The 18,606-nt window shown below is 49.0% G+C and overlaps 1 protein-coding gene across 6 annotated transcripts in view; it reads left to right on the top strand.

Moving 5' to 3' along the window:
• The window catches only part of DAB2IP (DAB2 interacting protein), a 225,715-nt gene that overhangs the window by 119,359 nt on the left and 87,750 nt on the right, over positions 1–18,606 (top strand). The gene's annotated exons all lie outside the window — the stretch shown is intronic.

Below are 18,606 nucleotides of genomic sequence, written 5' to 3'. Positions count from 1 at the left end.
GCAAGCGAGATATATACTGTTGTGGTGCGGAGGTGTGCATTTATTTGGTAACAGGGTGGCTCTGGCTATGCAATGGGGAGGCCAGCCACGAAGAGTCAGGTCTTTTTTGGAAGCAACCAGCCTTGGACCTGGTCCCTGGTCTCTCTGTGTGTGTTTGTGTGGTTGTCCCCACTCATTGGAGCCAAGCAGAGGTGCATGATGCGCTCTCCCTGGCCCCACAGTGTGCATTTGGTAGGAGAGTGGCTCTGGCAATGCAATGGGGAGGCTGGCCACAAAGAGTCAGGTCTTTTTTGGAAGCACCCAGCCTTGGACCTGGTCCCTGGTCTCTCTGTGTGTGTTTGTGTGGTTGTCCCCACTCATTGGAGCCAAGCAGAGGTGCATGATGCGCTCTCCCTGGCCCCACAGTGTGCATTTGGTAGGAGGGTGGCTCTGGCAATGCAATGGGGAGGCCGGCCACGAAGAGTCAGGTCTTTTTTGGAAGCACCCAGCCTTGGACCTGGTCCCTGGTCTCTTTGTGTGTGTTTGTGTGGTTGTCCCCACTCATTGGAGCCAAGCAGAGGTGCATGATGCGCTCCCCCTGGCCCCACGGTGTGCATTTGGTAGGAGGGTGGCTCTGGCAATGCAATGGGGAGGCCGGCCACGAAGAGTCAGGTCTTTTTTGGAAGCACCCAGCCTTGGACCCGGTCCCTGGTCTCTCTGTGTATGTTTGTGTGTTTGTCCCCACTCATTGGAACCAAGCAGAGGTGCATGATGCGCTCCCCCTAGCCCCACGGAGGCTGTGTGGCACCTCCAAAGGAAGAAAGGTGTGTCTTGCGCTGCCCTCCTGGCCTGCCCCACCCACCTTCCCGCGTCCCAAGTTTGCTCCCCGTGACCCACATTTCAAGGCTTTTCCTGGGGGAGAAAGACTTGCTTGGCAACGCCGGCTTGCTTGTGATGAGGATGTTTGCGGTGCATCCTGCCCACCGAGTCCAGCCTCGGAAGCCATCGTCAGGGTGTTCTTTGCGGCGCTATTGTGTTGTCGCGTCCAGTTGGAACACAGCGCCTTTGCTTCTGGCCGAGGGGTGGCATGGGTGGCTAGAGAGAGTGGCTGACCGGCCAACTGACCGCCTCGAGAGCCACGCTAGCTTTGAACCCAAAGGTTTGGTGGCAAAGGCACAGTGTGTTTGGGGTAGGAGAAGAAATCGAATGCAACAGCTTGGGGAGAGCGTGGGGAGCCATCAATACATAACAATAAATACTTGATTTGTATTCCGCCCTATCTGCTGTGTTGCAAAGGCATTGTGGGGAGGGGAGACGTGATGGGGAGAGGAGCGAGGCTGCGGGCATTGTCTCTCTCTCTCTCTTTGCATGTGTGTCTTTTGGGGCTGTGACATACACACACACGCACACACTGTGCATCTGGAGTGAGGCGGGAGAGCGAGAGGCCCTTCCCTCCTCGCCAGGAGCAACCCAACGCCCCCTCTGAGATCATGCCTTATTTTGAGGGCAATGCCTTTGGCTCAAACACAATGACTAGATCCATCCCTGGGTGCTTTTGGGCCCGGTCCCCAGGAGATGGGTTCATGACATCCAGCTTAGGGTTGCTCTTGGGGGTCACCTGTGCATTCACCTGTTCCGAATGAGCAGCTGGGCTTGCCTCCTGCTTTGGATGAAGCCAGGGGTCTTCCTTCTCTTTCCCTTCACTTGGATTTTAAGGGCTTGACCACACCCCACCCTCCTTCCTTTCCTATCGATCCCTGCCATTCAAGACACAGAGAAACGGCTACAAATAAACACCAAGGGTTGGTCCAGGAACGGCTCCGCGCTCCGTTCGGCACACCTCTGGGCTGGAGCGCACCTTTCGGAAGCGTGGCAAGCGAGCGTGGACTCCATCTTGTTGTGGGCAATTATTGTGCAATCTCCCTTGGCATCTGCGTGTGGTTCGTCCCAAAGGACGGTGCGCCGACGGCATTTGTGTGTTTCTGCGGGTTTCGAAAGAGCCGGCGGAGAGCTTTGCAGCCCGGGAAACAAAGAGGGTCTCGGGGATGGTTGGTTTCGGTCTCTCCAAGCCCCTCTTCCCTAATTTTATGTATCTGGAACAAATGCACTCCCAGGTTCCGAGCCCCAAGAGGGTGGCGTTGGCTCGGTTCTCCATACCTTGTTCCGCGTCTACTAGAAACGAGTTAAAGGAGCATCTCACCCCCAATCCCCTCCCATATTGCAAATGCTATCCAGCCCCACACCATCTTGACACATCTCCAGGTATCTCCCACCTGTAGTCTTCCAAAGTGACCTTTGCAATTTCTAAAAAGATGTACGAGATTCTCTTACTTTTAGGTTATCTATCGGGAACTATTTATATAAGTTTAAGGCACTGAGGGAGAAAGGAAGCCCATGCCTAACGTCTGGGTGTCCCCGGTTAGAGCCCTCAAGGCAGTTCCCAAGCCTTGGAGCATTGAAGGGACCCCCCTGCTATAGAGGCTGGGTGGGCATCTTCTTGGACTGTTTTAGTTGTGGATTCTTTGGCAGGAAAGGATTGGACTAGATGCCCCCCCTCCACCTAGTCCAATTCTTTCCTGCCAAAGAATCCACACCTAAAACAGTCCAAGAAGATGCCCACCCAGCCTCAATAGCAAGCATAGGCAAACGTTGTCCCTCCAGGTGTTTGGGACTCCAACTCCCACAACGTGGGTATGCAGATGATCCCCTGATTGACTGAAGTGTCCAGTTCCAAGAGGACAAAGGCATGGGCCAACTTGGGCCCTCCCTCCGGCTGTTTTGGACTCCAACTCCCATAACGTGGGTATGCAGATGACCCCTTGATTGACTAAAGGGTCTAGTTGCAAGAGGACAAAGGCCTGGGCCAACTTGGGCCTTTCCTTCAGATGTTTTGGACTCCAACTCCCACAATGTGGGTATGCAGATGACTCCTTGATTGACTGAATTGTCCAGTTCCAAGAGGACAAAGACATGGGCCAACTTGGGCCCTCCCTCCAGGTGTTTTGGACTCTAATTCCCACAACGTGGGTACAGATGATTCCTTGATTGACTGGAGTGTCCCATTCCAAGAGGACAAAGGCATGGGCCAACTTGGGCCCTCCCTCTGGGTGTTTTGGACTCCCAACTCCCACAACGTGGGTATGCAGATGACCCCTTGATTGACTGAAGTGTCCAGTTCCAAGAGGTCAAGGGCGAGGGCCAACTTGGGCCTTCCCTTCAGGTGTTTTGGACTCCAACTCCCACAACATTGGTTTGCAGATGACTCCTTGATTGACTGAAGTGTCCAGTTCCAAGTGGACAAAGGCATGGGCCAACTTGGGCCTTCCCTCCAGGTGTTGTGGACTCCCAGCTCCCATCATTCCTGACAGTCTCAGGCCCTTTCCTTTTCCCCCTCAGCCACTTAAACGTAAGTAGACCCATGCTGCTCTAGAAGGAAAGGAATGAGCCAAAACATCCCCTGAGTCTTCCTTGCCTAATGAAACCTAATGAAATGGAAGACCATCTCTGGATATGGGTTGGTTCCTCCTGCTGTTGGCAGGAAGACCTTTCTCCAGATCTCCCATCTTGGTGCAAAGGCACACATCTCTGTCCATGCCTGTTGGGAGGCCGGTGGCTGCAGATCTTCTCTGGGGCGTTCAGGACCCTGGACAATGCCTTTGAAGCTTTCCTTGCAAACCACAACCAAAACAGCATCGGCCACCTTCCAATGTTGGACTCACAAGTGGGGACTCTGGGGGCTTTTAAACAGAGCCTGGATGGCCATCTGTCAGGGGTGTTTTGATTGTGCTTGTCCTGCATAATGGCAGAAGGGGGTTGGACTGGATGGCCCATGTGGTCCCTGTTCTATGATTCAAGAAAAGGTTTTCTCTCCGAGGTGTCGAAGAGGGCCTAAGGTTTTAAGGTTTCACAAGGCAACATTTCCGGTCTCTCATTTGCAAAAAATCATGCAAATGTCTCCAAGAGTGAGTTGAAGACGCTGTGAAAAGGAAGTGCAATCATTCAGTGCAATCAGGCCTCCTTATCCTCAGGTTCTGCATTCATGTATTCAACCATCTATCTATCTATCTATCTATCTATCTATCTGTCTGTCTATCTCGATTGTATATACTCGAGTTTAAGCCAACCCAAATATAAGCCAAGGCAGTTAATTATTGACTTGAGTATAAGCTGAGGGCGGAAAGTAGCAGCCAATAATGAAAGGACCAAGGCAGTGACATCTCTGACCCATCCTCTGTCCGGATATCAGCCAGCATGCCAATGCCTTAAATCAAGAAACTGCTTCCTAAGATCTACAGAGATACTCACGGGAACACCTCAGCAAGCAAGAGTCCAAAAGTGGCAGGCTAAAACCGGAAACGCAATCAGTGGCTGAAACTGAATGAGAGAATCCCTTCTGGGCACACAGAAGACTGGGCAACTTGGAAGGCGCTGAACAGACTGGCACCACAAGATGCAGAGCCAAAAGACGTGGGACCTCAAAGCGGAAACCACAACATGTGAGTGCGGAGAAGAGCAAACCAAAGACCACTAACTACAATGCAACCTGAGCCCTGCCACATGCACAATGGAGGACCTTCTTAAAGAGACACCAGAGGCACTCCAAGTGGCCAGCTTCTGCTCAAAGGATATTTAGGAAATCTTTGTGGTTTTTTAAATATTTACAAACTGTATTCTCAGTTTGCTGCAATGTGAATACCTACATTGTGGGTGTTGGAGTCCAAAACACCTGGAGGGAGGGCCCAAGTTGGTCCAGGCCTTTGTCTTCTTGGAACTGGACACTTCGGTTCATCAAGGGGTCATCTGCATACCCACGCAGATGGCCCTTGGGGAGTTGGAGTCCAACCACCTGGAGGGCCTAAGCTGGCCCATGCCTATGTCCTCTTGGAACTGGACACTTCGGTCCATCAAGGGATCATCTGCATACCCACCTGGTGAGAGATGGAGTCCAAAACACCCGGAGGGAGGGCCCAAGTTGGCCCATGCCTTTGTCCTCTTGAAACTGGACCCTTCAGTCCATCAAGGGAGCATCTGCATACCCACGTTGTGGGAGTTGGAGTCCAAAAGACCTGGAGGGAGGGCCCAAGCTGGCCCACACCTCTGTCCTCTTGGAACGGGACACTTCAGTCAATCAAGGGGTCATCTGCATACCCATGTTGTGGGAGTTGGAGTCCAAAACACCTGGAGGGAGGGCCCAAGTTGGCCCATGCCTTTGTCCTCTTGGGATTGGACACTTCAGTCAATCAAGGGGTCATCTGCATACCCATGTTGTGGGAGTTGGAGTCCAAAACACCTGGAGGGAGGGCCCAAGTTGGCCCATGCCTTTGTCCTCTTGGGATTGGACACTTCAGTCAATCAAGGGGTCATCTGCATACCCATGTTGTGGGAGTTGGAGTCCAAAACACCTGGAGGGAGGGCCCAAGTTGGCCCATGCCTTTGTCCTCTTGGAAGTGGACACTTCAGTCAGTCAAGGGGTCATCTGCATACCCATGTTGTGGGAATTGGAGTCCAAAACACCCGGAGGGAGGGCCCAAGTTGGCCCATGCCTTTGTCCTCTTGGGATTGGACACTTCAGTCAATCAAGGGATCATCTGCATACCCAAGTTGCGGAAGTTGGGGGTCCAAAACACCTGGAGGGAGGGCACAAGTTGGCCCATGCCTTTGTCCTCTTGGGAGTGGACACTTCAGTCAATCAAGGGATCATCTGCATACCCAAGTTGCGGAAGTTGGGGGTCCAAAACACCTGGAGGGAGGGCCCAAGTTGGCCCATGCTTTGGTCCTCTTGGAAGTAGGCACTTCGGTCCATCAAGGAATCATCTGCATACCTTCATTATGGGAGTTGGAGTCCAAAAGACCTGGAGGGAGGGCCCAAGTTGGCCCATGCCTTGGTCCTCTTGGAAGTGAACACTTCCGTCATTCAAGGGGTCATCTGCATACCCATGTTGTGAGAGATGGAGTCCAAAACACCTCGAGGGAGGGCCCAAGTTGGCCCATGCCTGTTATAACCTTTCAGGGGTGGAAAGAGTGGGCATTGCTGTCCTCATTGTCACGATCCTTCTTCTTCTGACCTTCCTGGGAGGCTGCCCTTCTGGAGAGGGTAGGACTAGGTGACCCCTTGGTGTCCCTCACAACTCTGTCCTGGAAGCGAGGCCTGGGAGAGGCAATCTGCTTGGCTCCCATTAATTAATTCGCGGACGCATCTTCTCCAGACCCGCTTAACGCCGACAGGCATCGGCGGTGAGCTCAGAGGACGTTTGTCACTTGCCTGGAATGATCTCTGCGGGAAGGGGAGGGGGCCGGGCGGGGACCCAACCATTTGGGATGCAGGAGGAGATCCGTAGTAATTAAGCACCGCTTCCTTCCAAATTAGATCTCGGCAGAGTAGTCTCCGAGAATGGGATCGATACAGTAAATTAAACCATTCGGGCTTGGGGGGGGGGGGGGAGGAGGAAAAGAAAACGAAGAGAAATTAGTCCTGGGGAAATGGAAATGCATAGTGGAGAAGGCTCCCAGAAACCCCCACCGAGTATTATGACAATTCTGTGGAGGATATTAAGCAGAGGCTGGGTGGCCATCTGTCAGGGGTGGTTGGATTGTGTTTTCCTTTATGGCAGAAGGGCTGGACTGGATGTCCCTTGGGGTCCCTTCTATGTCTTTGATTCTATAATCAGGGGACTTTGAAGCAGAGGCTGGATGGTCATCTGCTGGGGGTAATTGGATTGTGTCTTCCTTTATGGCAGAAGGGCTGGACTAGATGTCCCTTGGGGTCTCTTCTATGTCTTTGATTCTATGATCATTCTCAGGGGGCTCTGAAGCAGAGGCTGGATGGCCATCTGCCGGGGGTGATTGGATTGTGTTTTCCTTTATGGCAGAAAGGCTGGACTGGATGTCCCTTGGGGTCTCTTCTATGTCTTTGATTCTATGATCATTCTCAGGGGGTTCTGAAGCAGAGGCGGGATGGCCATCTCTTGGGGTGATTGGATTGTGTCTTCCTGCATAGCAGAGTGACTCCTAGGTATATGGGTGTGCTGCAATGCTCCACTGGGATTCCTTCCCAGGTAATCCTCAGAGCTTGAGACACTCGTCTGTTTTTAAGATGGACACACATCTGCATTTTAGATGGATGATTTTTTTTGTTGTTGTTGTGTCAGGAGCGACTGGAGAAACTGCAAGTCGCTTCAAGTTGCTTCTGGTGTGAGAGAATTGGCGTCTGCAAGGACATTGCCCAGGGGACGCCCAGAAGATTTGATGTTTTTATCATCCTTGTGGGAGGCTTCTTGCATATCTCTGCACGAGGAGCTAGAGCTGATAGATGGAGCTCATCCACCTCTCCCTGGATTTGACCTGCGACCTATCGGTCTTCAGTCCTGCTGGCAAAGGGGTTTAACCCACTGGACCGCTAGGGGCTCCCTAGATGGATGATGAATCATCTGGTTTTCCCTGTAATAGGCAGTAAGAGCACCTAAAGCTTCAGAGAGCCTCTGTTCAGCCATTTCAAAGCTCCCTGCTTGGGTGGTGATGGCACGATCATCAGCATAGAGGAAACTCTCTGTCCCTCCTGAAAGTGGCTGGACATTTGTGTAAACGTTGAACATGGATGGAGCAAGCGTCGGAGAGCTTCTGTTCAACCATTTCAAAACTCCCTGCTTGGGCGGTGATGGCACGATCATCAGCATAGAGGAAACTCTCTGTCCCTCCTGGCGGTGGCTGGTCATTTGTGTGTTAAATAGGGATGGAGTAAGCTGGCTTTCCCTGTAATAGGCAGTCAGAGCAGCTAAAGTTTCAGAGAGCTTCTGTTCAACCATTTCAGAGCTCCCTGCTTGGGCGGTGATGGCATGATCATCAGCGTAGAGGAAACTCTCTGTCCCTCCCAGCAGTGGCTGGTCATTTGTGTAAATGTTTAAACATGGATGGAGTAAGCTGTCTTTCCCTGTCATAGGCAGTAAGAGCACCTAAAGCTTCAGAGAGCTTCTGTTCAACCATCTCAAAGCTCCCTGCTTGGACGGTGATGGCACGATCGTCAGCATAGATGAAACTCTCTCCACTTTCTGGCAGTGGCTGGTCATTTGTGTAAGTGTTAAATAGCGATTGAGGAAGCTGGCTTTCCCTGTAATTGGCAGTCAGAGCAGCTAAAGCTTCGGAGAGCTTCTGTTCAACCATTTCAAAGCTCCCTGCTTGGGCGGTGATGGCACGATCGTCAGCATAAAGGAAACTCTCTGTCTCTCCTGGCAGTGGCTGATCATTTGTGTATGTGTTAAATAGGGATGGAGTAAGCTGGCTTTCCATGTAATAGGCAGTCAGAGCAGCTAAAGTTTCAGAGAGCTTCAGTTCAACCATTTCAAAGCTCCCTGCTTAGGTGGTGATGGCACGATCGTCAGCATAAAGGAAACTCTCTGTCCCTCCTGGCAGTGGCTGGTCATTTGTGTAAGTGTTAAATAGGGATGGAGTAAGCTGGCTTTCCCTGTAATAGGCAGTCAGAGCAGCTAAAGCTTCGGAGAGCTTCTGTTCAACCATCTCAAAGCTCCCTGCTTAGGTGGTGATGGCACGATCGTCAGCATAAAGGAAACTCTCTGTCTCTCTTGGCAGTAGCTGATCATTTATGTAAGTGTTAAATAGGGATGGAGTAAGCTGGCTTTCCCTGTAATAGGCAGTCAGAGCACCTAAAGCTTCGGAGAGCTTCAGTTCAACCATTTCAAAGCTCCCTGCTTAGGTGGTGATGGCACGATCGTCAGCATAAAGGAAACTCTCTGTCTCTCCTGGCAGTAGCTGATCATTTGTGTAAGTGTTAAATAGGGATGGAGTAAGCTGTCTTTCCCTGTCATAGGCAGTCAGAGCAGCTAAAGTTTCAGAGAGCTTCAGTTCAACCATTTCAAAGCTCCCTGCTTAGGTGGTGATGGCACGATCGTCAGCATAAAGGAAACTCTCTGTCCCTCCTGGCAGTGACTGATCATTTGTGTAAGTGTTAAATAGGGATGGAGTAAGCTGTCTTTCCCTGTCATAGGCAGTCAGAGCACCTAAAGCTTCGGAGAGCTTCTGTTCAACCATCTCAAAGCTCCCTGCTTGGACGGTGATGGCACGATCGTCAGCATAGATGAAACTCTCTCCACTTTCTGGCAGTGGCTGGTCATTTGTGTAAGTGTTAAATAGCGATGGAGGAAGCTGGCTTTCCCTGTAATAGGCAGTCAGAGCACCTAAAGCTTCGGAGAGCTTCTGTTCAACCATCTCAAAGCTCCCTGCTTAGGTGGTGATGGCACGATCGTCAGCATAAAGGAAACTCTCTGTCCCTCCTGGCAGTGGCTGGTCATTTGTGTAAGTGTTAAATAGGGATGGAGTAAGCTGGCTTTCCCTGTAATAGGCAGTCAGAGCAGCTAAAGTTTCAGAGAGCTTCAGTTCAACCATTTCAAAGCTCCCTGCTTGGGCGGTGATGGCACGATCGTCAGCATAAAGGAAACTCTCTGTCTCTCCTGGCAGTGGCTGATCATTTGTGTAAGTGTTAAATAGGGATGGAGTAAGCTGGCTTTCCCTGTAATAGGCAGTCAGAGCAGCTAAAGTTTCAGAGAGCTTCAGTTCAACCATTTCAAAGCTCCCTGCTTAGGTGGTGATGGCACGATCGTCAGCATAAAGGAAACTCTCTGTCTCTCCTGGCAGTAGCTGATCATTTGTGTAAGTGTTAAATAGGGATGGAGTAAGCTGTCTTTCCCTGTCATAGGCAGTCAGAGCAGCTAAAGTTTCAGAGAGCTTCAGTTCAACCATTTCAAAGCTCCCTGCTTAGGTGGTGATGGCACGATCGTCAGCATAAAGGAAACTCTCTGTCTCTCTTGGCAGTAGCTGATCATTTGTGTAAGTGTTAAATAGGGATGGAGTAAGCTGGCTTTCCCTGTAATAGGCAGTCAGAGCAGCTAAAGTTTCAGAGAGCTTCAGTTCAACCATTTCAAAGCTCCCTGCTTAGGTGGTGATGGCACGATCGTCAGCATAAAGGAAACTCTCTGTCCCTCCTGGCAGTGACTGATCATTTGTGTAAGTGTTAAATAGGGATGGAGTAAGCTGTCTTTCCCTGTCATAGGCAGTCAGAGCACCTAAAGCTTCGGAGAGCTTCTGTTCAACCATCTCAAAGCTCCCTGCTTGGACGGTGATGGCACGATCGTCAGCATAGATGAAACTCTCTCCACTTTCTGGCAGTGGCTGGTCATTTGTGTAAGTGTTAAATAGCGATGGAGGAAGCTGGCTTTCCCTGTAATAGGCAGTCAGAGCACCTAAAGCTTCGGAGAGCTTCTGTTCAACCATCTCAAAGCTCCCTGCTTAGGTGGTGATGGCACGATCGTCAGCATAAAGGAAACTCTCTGTCCCTCCTGGCAGTGGCTGGTCATTTGTGTAAGTGTTAAATAGGGATGGAGTAAGCTGGCTTTCCCTGTAATAGGCAGTCAGAGCAGCTAAAGTTTCAGAGAGCTTCAGTTCAACCATTTCAAAGCTCCCTGCTTGGGCGGTGATGGCACGATCGTCAGCATAAAGGAAACTCTCTGTCTCTCCTGGCAGTGGCTGATCATTTGTGTAAGTGTTAAATAGGGATGGAGTAAGCTGGCTTTCCCTGTAATAGGCAGTCAGAGCAGCTAAAGTTTCAGAGAGCTTCAGTTCAACCATTTCAAAGCTCCCTGCTTAGGTGGTGATGGCACGATCGTCAGCATAAAGGAAACTCTCTGTCTCTCTTGGCAGTAGCTGATCATTTGTGTAAGTGTTAAATAGGGATGGAGTAAGCTGGCTTTCCCTGTAATAGGCAGTCAGAGCACCTAAAGCTTCGGAGAGCTTCAGTTCAACCATTTCAAAGCTCCCTGCTTAGGTGGTGATGGCACGATCGTCAGCATAAAGGAAACTCTCTGTCTCTCCTGGCAGTAGCTGATCATTTGTGTAAGTGTTAAATAGGGATGGAGTAAGCTGTCTTTCCCTGTCATAGGCAGTCAGAGCAGCTAAAGTTTCAGAGAGCTTCAGTTCAACCATTTCAAAGCTCCCTGCTTAGGTGGTGATGGCACGATCGTCAGCATAAAGGAAACTCTCTGTCTCTCTTGGCAGTAGCTGATCATTTGTGTAAGTGTTAAATAGGGATGGAGTAAGCTGGCTTTCCCTGTAATAGGCAGTCAGAGCAGCTAAAGTTTCAGAGAGCTTCAGTTCAACCATTTCAAAGCTCCCTGCTTAGGTGGTGATGGCACGATCGTCAGCATAAAGGAAACTCTCTGTCCCTCCTGGCAGTGACTGATCATTTGTGTAAGTGTTAAATAGGGATGGAGTAAGCTGTCTTTCCCTGTCATAGGCAGTCAGAGCACCTAAAGCTTCGGAGAGCTTCTGTTCAACCATCTCAAAGCTCCCTGCTTGGACGGTGATGGCACGATCGTCAGCATAGATGAAACTCTCTCCACTTTCTGGCAGTGGCTGGTCATTTGTGTAAGTGTTAAATAGCGATGGAGGAAGCTGGCTTTCCCTGTAATAGGCAGTCAGAGCACCTAAAGCTTCGGAGAGCTTCTGTTCAACCATCTCAAAGCTCCCTGCTTAGGTGGTGATGGCACGATCGTCAGCATAAAGGAAACTCTCTGTCCCTCCTGGCAGTGGCTGGTCATTTGTGTAAGTGTTAAATAGGGATGGAGTAAGCTGGCTTTCCCTGTAATAGGCAGTCAGAGCAGCTAAAGTTTCAGAGAGCTTCAGTTCAACCATTTCAAAGCTCCCTGCTTGGGCGGTGATGGCACGATCGTCAGCATAAAGGAAACTCTCTGTCTCTCCTGGCAGTGGCTGATCATTTGTGTAAGTGTTAAATAGGGATGGAGTAAGCTGGCTTTCCCTGTAATAGGCAGTCAGAGCAGCTAAAGTTTCAGAGAGCTTCAGTTCAACCATTTCAAAGCTCCCTGCTTAGGTGGTGATGGCACGATCGTCAGCATAAAGGAAACTCTCTGTCTCTCCTGGCAGTGGCTGATCATTTGTGTAAGTGTTAAATAGGGATGGAGTAAGCTGGCTTTCCCTGTAATAGGCAGTCAGAGCAGCTAAAGTTTCAGAGAGCTTCAGTTCAACCATTTCAAAGCTCCCTGCTTAGGTGGTGATGGCACGATCGTCAGCATAAAGGAAACTCTCTGTCCCTCCTGGCAGTGGCTGGTCATTTGTGTAAGTGTTAAATAGGGATGGAGTAAGCTGGCTTTCCCTGTAATAGGCAGTCAGAGCAGCTAAAGCTTCGGAGAGCTTCTGTTCAACCATCTCAAAGCTCCCTGCTTAGGTGGTGATGGCACGATCGTCAGCATAAAGGAAACTCTCTGTCCCTCCTGGCAGTGGCTGGTCATTTGTGTAAGTGTTAAATAGGGATGGAGTAAGCTGGCTTTCCCTGTAATAGGCAGTCAGAGCACCTAAAGCTTCGGAGAGCTTCTGTTCAACCATCTCAAAGCTCCCTGCTTAGGTGGTGATGGCACGATCGTCAGCATAAAGGAAACTCTCTGTCCCTCCTGGCAGTGGCTGGTCATTTGTGTAAGTGTTAAATAGGGATGGAGTAAGCTGGCTTTCCCTGTAATAGGCAGTCAGAGCAGCTAAAGTTTCAGAGAGCTTCAGTTCAACCATTTCAAAGCTCCCTGCTTAGGTGGTGATGGCAGGATCATCAGCATAAAGGAAACTCTCTGTCCCTCCTGGCAGTGGCTGGTCATTTGTGTAAGTGTTAAATAGGGATGGAGTAAGCTGGCTTTCCCTGTAATAGGCAGTCAGAGCAGCTAAAGTTTCAGAGAGCTTCAGTTCAACCATTTCAAAGCTCCCTGCTTAGGTGGTGATGGCACGATCATCAGCATAAAGGAAACTCTCTGTCCCTCCTGGCAGTGGCTGGTCATTTGTGTAAGTGTTAAATAGGGATGGAGTAAGCTGGCTTTCCCTGTAATAGGCAGTCAGAGCACCTAAAGCTTCGGAGAGCTTCTGTTCAACCATCTCAAAGCTCCCTGCTTAGGTGGTGATGGCACGATCGTCAGCATAAAGGAAACTCTCTGTCCCTCCTGGCAGTGGCTGGTCATTTGTGTAAGTGTTAAATAGGGATGGAGTAAGCTGGCTTTCCCTGTAATAGGCAGTCAGAGCAGCTAAAGTTTCAGAGAGCTTCAGTTCAACCATTTCAAAGCTCCCTGCTTAGGTGGTGATGGCAGGATCATCAGCATAAAGGAAACTCTCTGTCCCTCCTGGCAGTGGCTGGTCATTTGTGTAAGTGTTAAATAGGGATGGAGTAAGCTGGCTTTCCCTGTAATAGGCAGTCAGAGCAGCTAAAGTTTCAGAGAGCTTCAGTTCAACCATTTCAAAGCTCCCTGCTTAGGTGGTGATGGCACGATCATCAGCATAAAGGAAACTCTCTGTCCCTCCTGGCAGTGGCTGGTCATTTGTGTAAGTGTTAAATAGGGATGGAGTAAGCTGGCTTTCCATGTAATAGGCAGTCAGAGCAGCTAAAGTTTCAGAGAGCTTCAGTTCAACCATTTCAAAGCTCCCTGCTTAGGTGGTGATGGCACGATCGTCAGCATAAAGGAAACTCTCTGTCCCTCCTGGCAGTGGGTGGTCATTTGTGTAAGTGTTAAATAGGGATGGAGTAAGCTGGCTTTCCCTGTAATAGGCAGTCAGAGCAGCTAAAGCTTCAGAGAGCTTCTGTTCAACCATCTCAAAGCTCCCTGCTTGGGTGGTGATGGCACCATCGTCAGCGTAGATGAAACCCTCTGTCCCTTTTAACAGTGGCAGGAGCTTTTTTGTTGAGTTCCAGGGTCAGAGAAGCAGATGGAGAAAAACAGAAGGACGGCCTGCCTCAGGGAAGCGGGCTTGCTCCATCAATGTTTAACATTTAGAGCAGTAGCATCTTGGAACCGGGAAGCAAACGTTGCAGCCGAGGCTGGGAATTCTCACCAAAACCAGCCTGGGACAAAATAGCTATTACTTGGGTATTTCTAACAAGGAGGAACATTGCAGTTTGCTAATCTTTTGGTTCTGCTGCTTTTGCCACGAGTAAAGTCTATTCTGTGCAAAAAATAGGGTTTTGTGTGTGTGTGTGCAAAATGCAGAGGTTTTAGGCAGGAAGCAAGGACATCCTTTCCCGTCACGCTTGCGCCGCCCTCTCCCATTTTGTGCCGTCCGCGGATCTGCCGCCTTAATGGGACTCCTTGGTGCAGCACTTCGTCAACCCCGGCGGTAATTACCTGCCTCTAATTAATGGCGGCCTTAAAAGGTGACTGCCTTGCGCAAGGTGAGCAGAAAGGGCGGCCTGGCAGCAGGAAGGAGTGCTTTCCATGCCTGGACCCAGTCAAAGCCAAAGAGCCAGCTCACCATGCTCTTTGATTGTAGGTGAACTACAAATCTCAGAAACTACAACTCCCAAATGCTAAAATATTAAACTGGTTTCGTAATTTCCCATCAAGGCCTCTTTAGGATGGGCACCATTCATCATCAGCGGCCAAGCTCTCTGCGTACGTTTTGTCCATCCAGCGGAACTGTCCACATGATAGCATTAGTGCGGTTTGGCACCGCTTTAACTGCCATGGGTCGCCTGGGAGTTGTAGTTCGATGAGACACCAACAGCATTTGGCAGAGAAAACCTTGCAAAACTACAACTCCCAGGATCTTGCCACATTGAGCCAGGGCGTGAAGCCCCCCTGTGATGCAATGGGTTAAACCCTTGTGCAGGCAGGACTGAAGACCGACAGGTCGGAGGTTCGAATCCAGGGAGAGCGTGGGTGAGCTTCCTCTGTCAGCTCCAGCTTCCCACACAGGGACATGAGAGAAGCCTTCTTTACACAAAGATGGCAAAGGCAACGTCCCCTGGGCAACATCCTTGCAGATGGCCAATTCTCTCACACCAGAAGTGACGTGTAGTTTCTCAAGTCCCTACTGACACGGGAAAAAATTACAGTTGTGTTTCAACTGCATTAACAAATCAGTTGCCTGCAAAGAGTCCTTAGGGATGCTTGTCTGGACAAGGAGTGGGAAGGAGTACTACTACTACTACTAATACTAATACTAATAAATGTATTGCTCATAGCTCCCTGAAGATTGAGATATAGATATACATACATACATACCCACACATACTAGCCGTCCCCTGCAACGCATTGCTGTGGCCCACATGGGGGTTCTGTGTGGGAGGTTTGGCCCAATTCTGTCGTTGGTAGAGTTCAGAATGCTCTGTGATTGTAGGTGAACGCTAAATCCCAGCAAGTACAACTCCCAAATGTCAAGATTCTATTTTCCCCAAACTCCACCAGTGTTCACATTTGGGCATATTGAGTATTCATGTAGAGTTTGGTCCAGATCCATCCTTGTTTGATTCCACAGTGATCTCTGGATGTAGGTGAACTACAACTCCAAAACCAAAGGACACTGCCCACCAAACCCTTGCAGTATTTTCTGTTGGTCATGGGAGAACTGTGTGCCAAGTTTGGCTCAATTCCATCGTTGGTGGGGTTCAGAATGCTCTTTGATTGTAGGTGAACTATAAATCCCAGCAACTACAACTCCCAAATGACAAAATCATTTTTATTTTGAGTGAAGGACATACATTGGGTTGTTAGGTGTCTTGTGTCCAAATTTGGTGTCAAATTCATCCAGTGGTTTTGGAGTTCTGTTAATCCCACAAACAAACATTACATTTTTATGTTTATGTTTATTTTTATATATATAAATAAAAAAATAAAAAAGAAGGGTGGCATATAAATGCTGTTTATATATAAATGCTGTTTATATATGTATATATGCTATTTGTATATATATGCTGTACATATATATATATATATATATATATGCTGTTTATCTATATGTGTGTGTGTTGTTTATACACACACACACACACACACACATATATATATATATACAAAAACAGCATTTATATGCCACCCTTCTCACCCCAAAAGGGACTCAGTGCGGCTTACAAGATATATACACATACAATATGTTAAATTATTATTGTAACGATATATACTCAGGAAACATGTTTCCTGAGGCCCTTTGGCTTCTCTGCTAGTCTGTGCACAGTCTCCTTGTATTTGCAGAGCATTGCAGATTGCTTCCCAAACTACAAATCCCACATTCCATAGGACACCATTAATGTGGCATCAGACTGGTGTAACTGGGGGTCACAGGTTGATTTCGCATTGCAATCCAAAGCTAAGGAGAAGAAGTCTGGGTGTTGCATTAAGGCTGCAGACCAGGGCTTGAATCCTGACTTAGTTAAAGATGATGATGATGATGATGATGATGATGATGATGATGATAATTATTATTGGGAGGCATCATCAGAGAAGCCATGCTTTGGAGCTCTGCATTGAAGGTTGCATTAAGACTTCTGCTTCCTTGGAGACTAGGACGCAATGGAAGAATGGCTTCAAACTACAAGAGAGGAGATTCCACCTGAACATGAGGAAGAACTTCCTGACTGTGAGAGCCGTTCAGCAGTGGAACTCTCTGCCCCGGAGGGAGTGTGGTGGAGGCTCCTTCTTTGGAAGCTTTTAAGCAGAGGCTGGATGGCCATCTGTCAGGGGTGATTTGAATGCAATATTCCTGCTTCTTGGCAGAATGGGGTTGGACTGGATGGCCCATGAGGTCTCTTCCAAATCTTTGATTCTATGATTCTATGATTGACTCTAAGCCAGAATGTGTCCAGAGGAGGGCGACTCAAATGATCAAGGGTCTGGAGAACACGCCCTATGAGGAGCGGCTTAAGGAGCTGGGCATGTTTAGCCTGAAGAAAAGAAGGCTGAGAGGAGACATGATGAGGGCCATGTATAAATATGTGAGAGGAAGCTACAGGGAGGAGGAGGGAGCAAGCTTGTTTTCTGCTTCCCTGGAGACTAGGACGCGATGGAAGAATGGCTTCAAACTACAAGAGAGGAGATTCCATCTGAACACGAGGAAGAACTTCCTGACTGTGAGAGCCGTTCAGCAGTGGAACTCTCTGCCCCAGAGTGTGGTGGAGGCTCCTTCTTTGGAAGCTTTGAAACAGAGGCCGGATGGCCATCTGTCAGGGGTGATTTGAATGCAACATTCCTGTTTCTTGGCAGAATGGGGTTGGACTGGAGGATGGCCCAGGAGGTCTCTTCCAACTCTTTGATTCTAGGATTCGATGATGATGATGATGATGATGATTATTATTATTGTTATTATTATTGGGAGGCATCATCAGAGAAGCCATGCTCTGGAGCTTTGCATCGAAGGTTGCATTAAGGCTACAGACCAGGGTTTGAATCCTGACTTAGTTAAAGGTGATGATGATGATGATGATGATGATGATTGGGAGGCATCATCAGAGAAGCCATGCTTTGGAGCTCTGCATCGAAGGTTGCATTAAGGCTACGGACCAGGGTTTGAATCCTGACTTAGTTAAAGATGATGATGATGATGATTGGGAGGCATCATCAGAGAAGCCATGCTTTGGAGCTTTGCACTTTGTTAAGTAAGGGACAGAGCGAAGAACCCTTTGCATTGAGTGCACTCTCTTTCTCCATCCTTCTCTCATATTATATATATATATATGTATATCTGGCTGTTGGAGCGTTTCAAGGCACGGAAGCAAAGGTTTCTGGGAGCAGCACAGATTTCCGCTATTGTCAAATCGGAGGCGGATCAAGGAGAGGAACTGGGACAGGGCTGGGAGCAAAAGACATCCAGCCGGGAGCAAGCCTTGGCTAGATGGAGAACAAAGCATGAAAGGCAACGTGGCAAAAGAGAACCAAACCGAGGAGGCTCGCAGAAGGGTCACCACTGCAGCAAACGGAAGGCTGTTCCCTGGGCCCATAACCTGTTGGTGGGTTTAATAGAAGGGGTCTGGTTGGGGTCTTGCTTCTGGCAGAAGCCAGAAGAGAATGACTCACCAAACCTTATAACCCAGGCATGGGCCAACTTTGGCCCTCCCTCTGGGTGTTTTGTACTTCAACTCCCACAATTCCTAACAGCTTATACTGATTGATTGATTGATTGATTGATTTTATCCTATTTATACCCTGCCTTTCTCTACCCCGAAGGGGACTCAAGGCGGCTTACATATAGGCAATTATTCAATGCCTTAAACACATACAATTCCAAGAACATAAAAATTAAATTTAAATTAATACATATTAAGCATTTAAAAACATTACATTCAATACTGAAATCATGCTGTCCATATTGGTAGTCCAAAGCTGTTCCATACTCATTGCACATATATATATCTGTTTTTGCACTGCACTATTCTCCGATCTACTCACATTTGCATGTTTTCGAATTGCTACTTTGGCAGAAGCTGGGGCTAACAACGGGAGCTCACCCCATCCCATGGATCTACTCATATTTGCATGTTTTCAAACTGTTAGTTTGGCTGAAGCTGGGGCTAACAAGGGGAGCTCACCCTGTCTTGTGGATTTTAACCACCAACCTTCCGGTCAGCAAGTTTCTCAGCTCAGCAGTTTAGCCCGTTGCGCCATTACGGATACTTTGACTTTTCTGGATGTGTCCATGTCCATGGAGGAGAGGAGTGCCGGTTGCCCAAGAGGGATGTGAGTCTATGGCCGCTGACGACGGTGGCGCAGGTGTGCTGAGCCAGAGCGCATTGTGTTTTAATAATGGATGCTGACATTTCCAAACAAAGGAGAGCGGCCGGAGGGTCAGTGGAGCGGCGCCTCTTTT

The sequence above is a fragment of the Anolis sagrei genome, chromosome 11 (genome assembly GCF_037176765.1).
Source record: "Anolis sagrei isolate rAnoSag1 chromosome 11, rAnoSag1.mat, whole genome shotgun sequence".
Classification (NCBI taxonomy): Eukaryota; Metazoa; Chordata; class Lepidosauria; order Squamata; family Dactyloidae; genus Anolis; species Anolis sagrei.
Note: the sequence above shows the minus strand (reverse complement) of the source record. Positions and strands in the feature narration are given on the sequence as shown.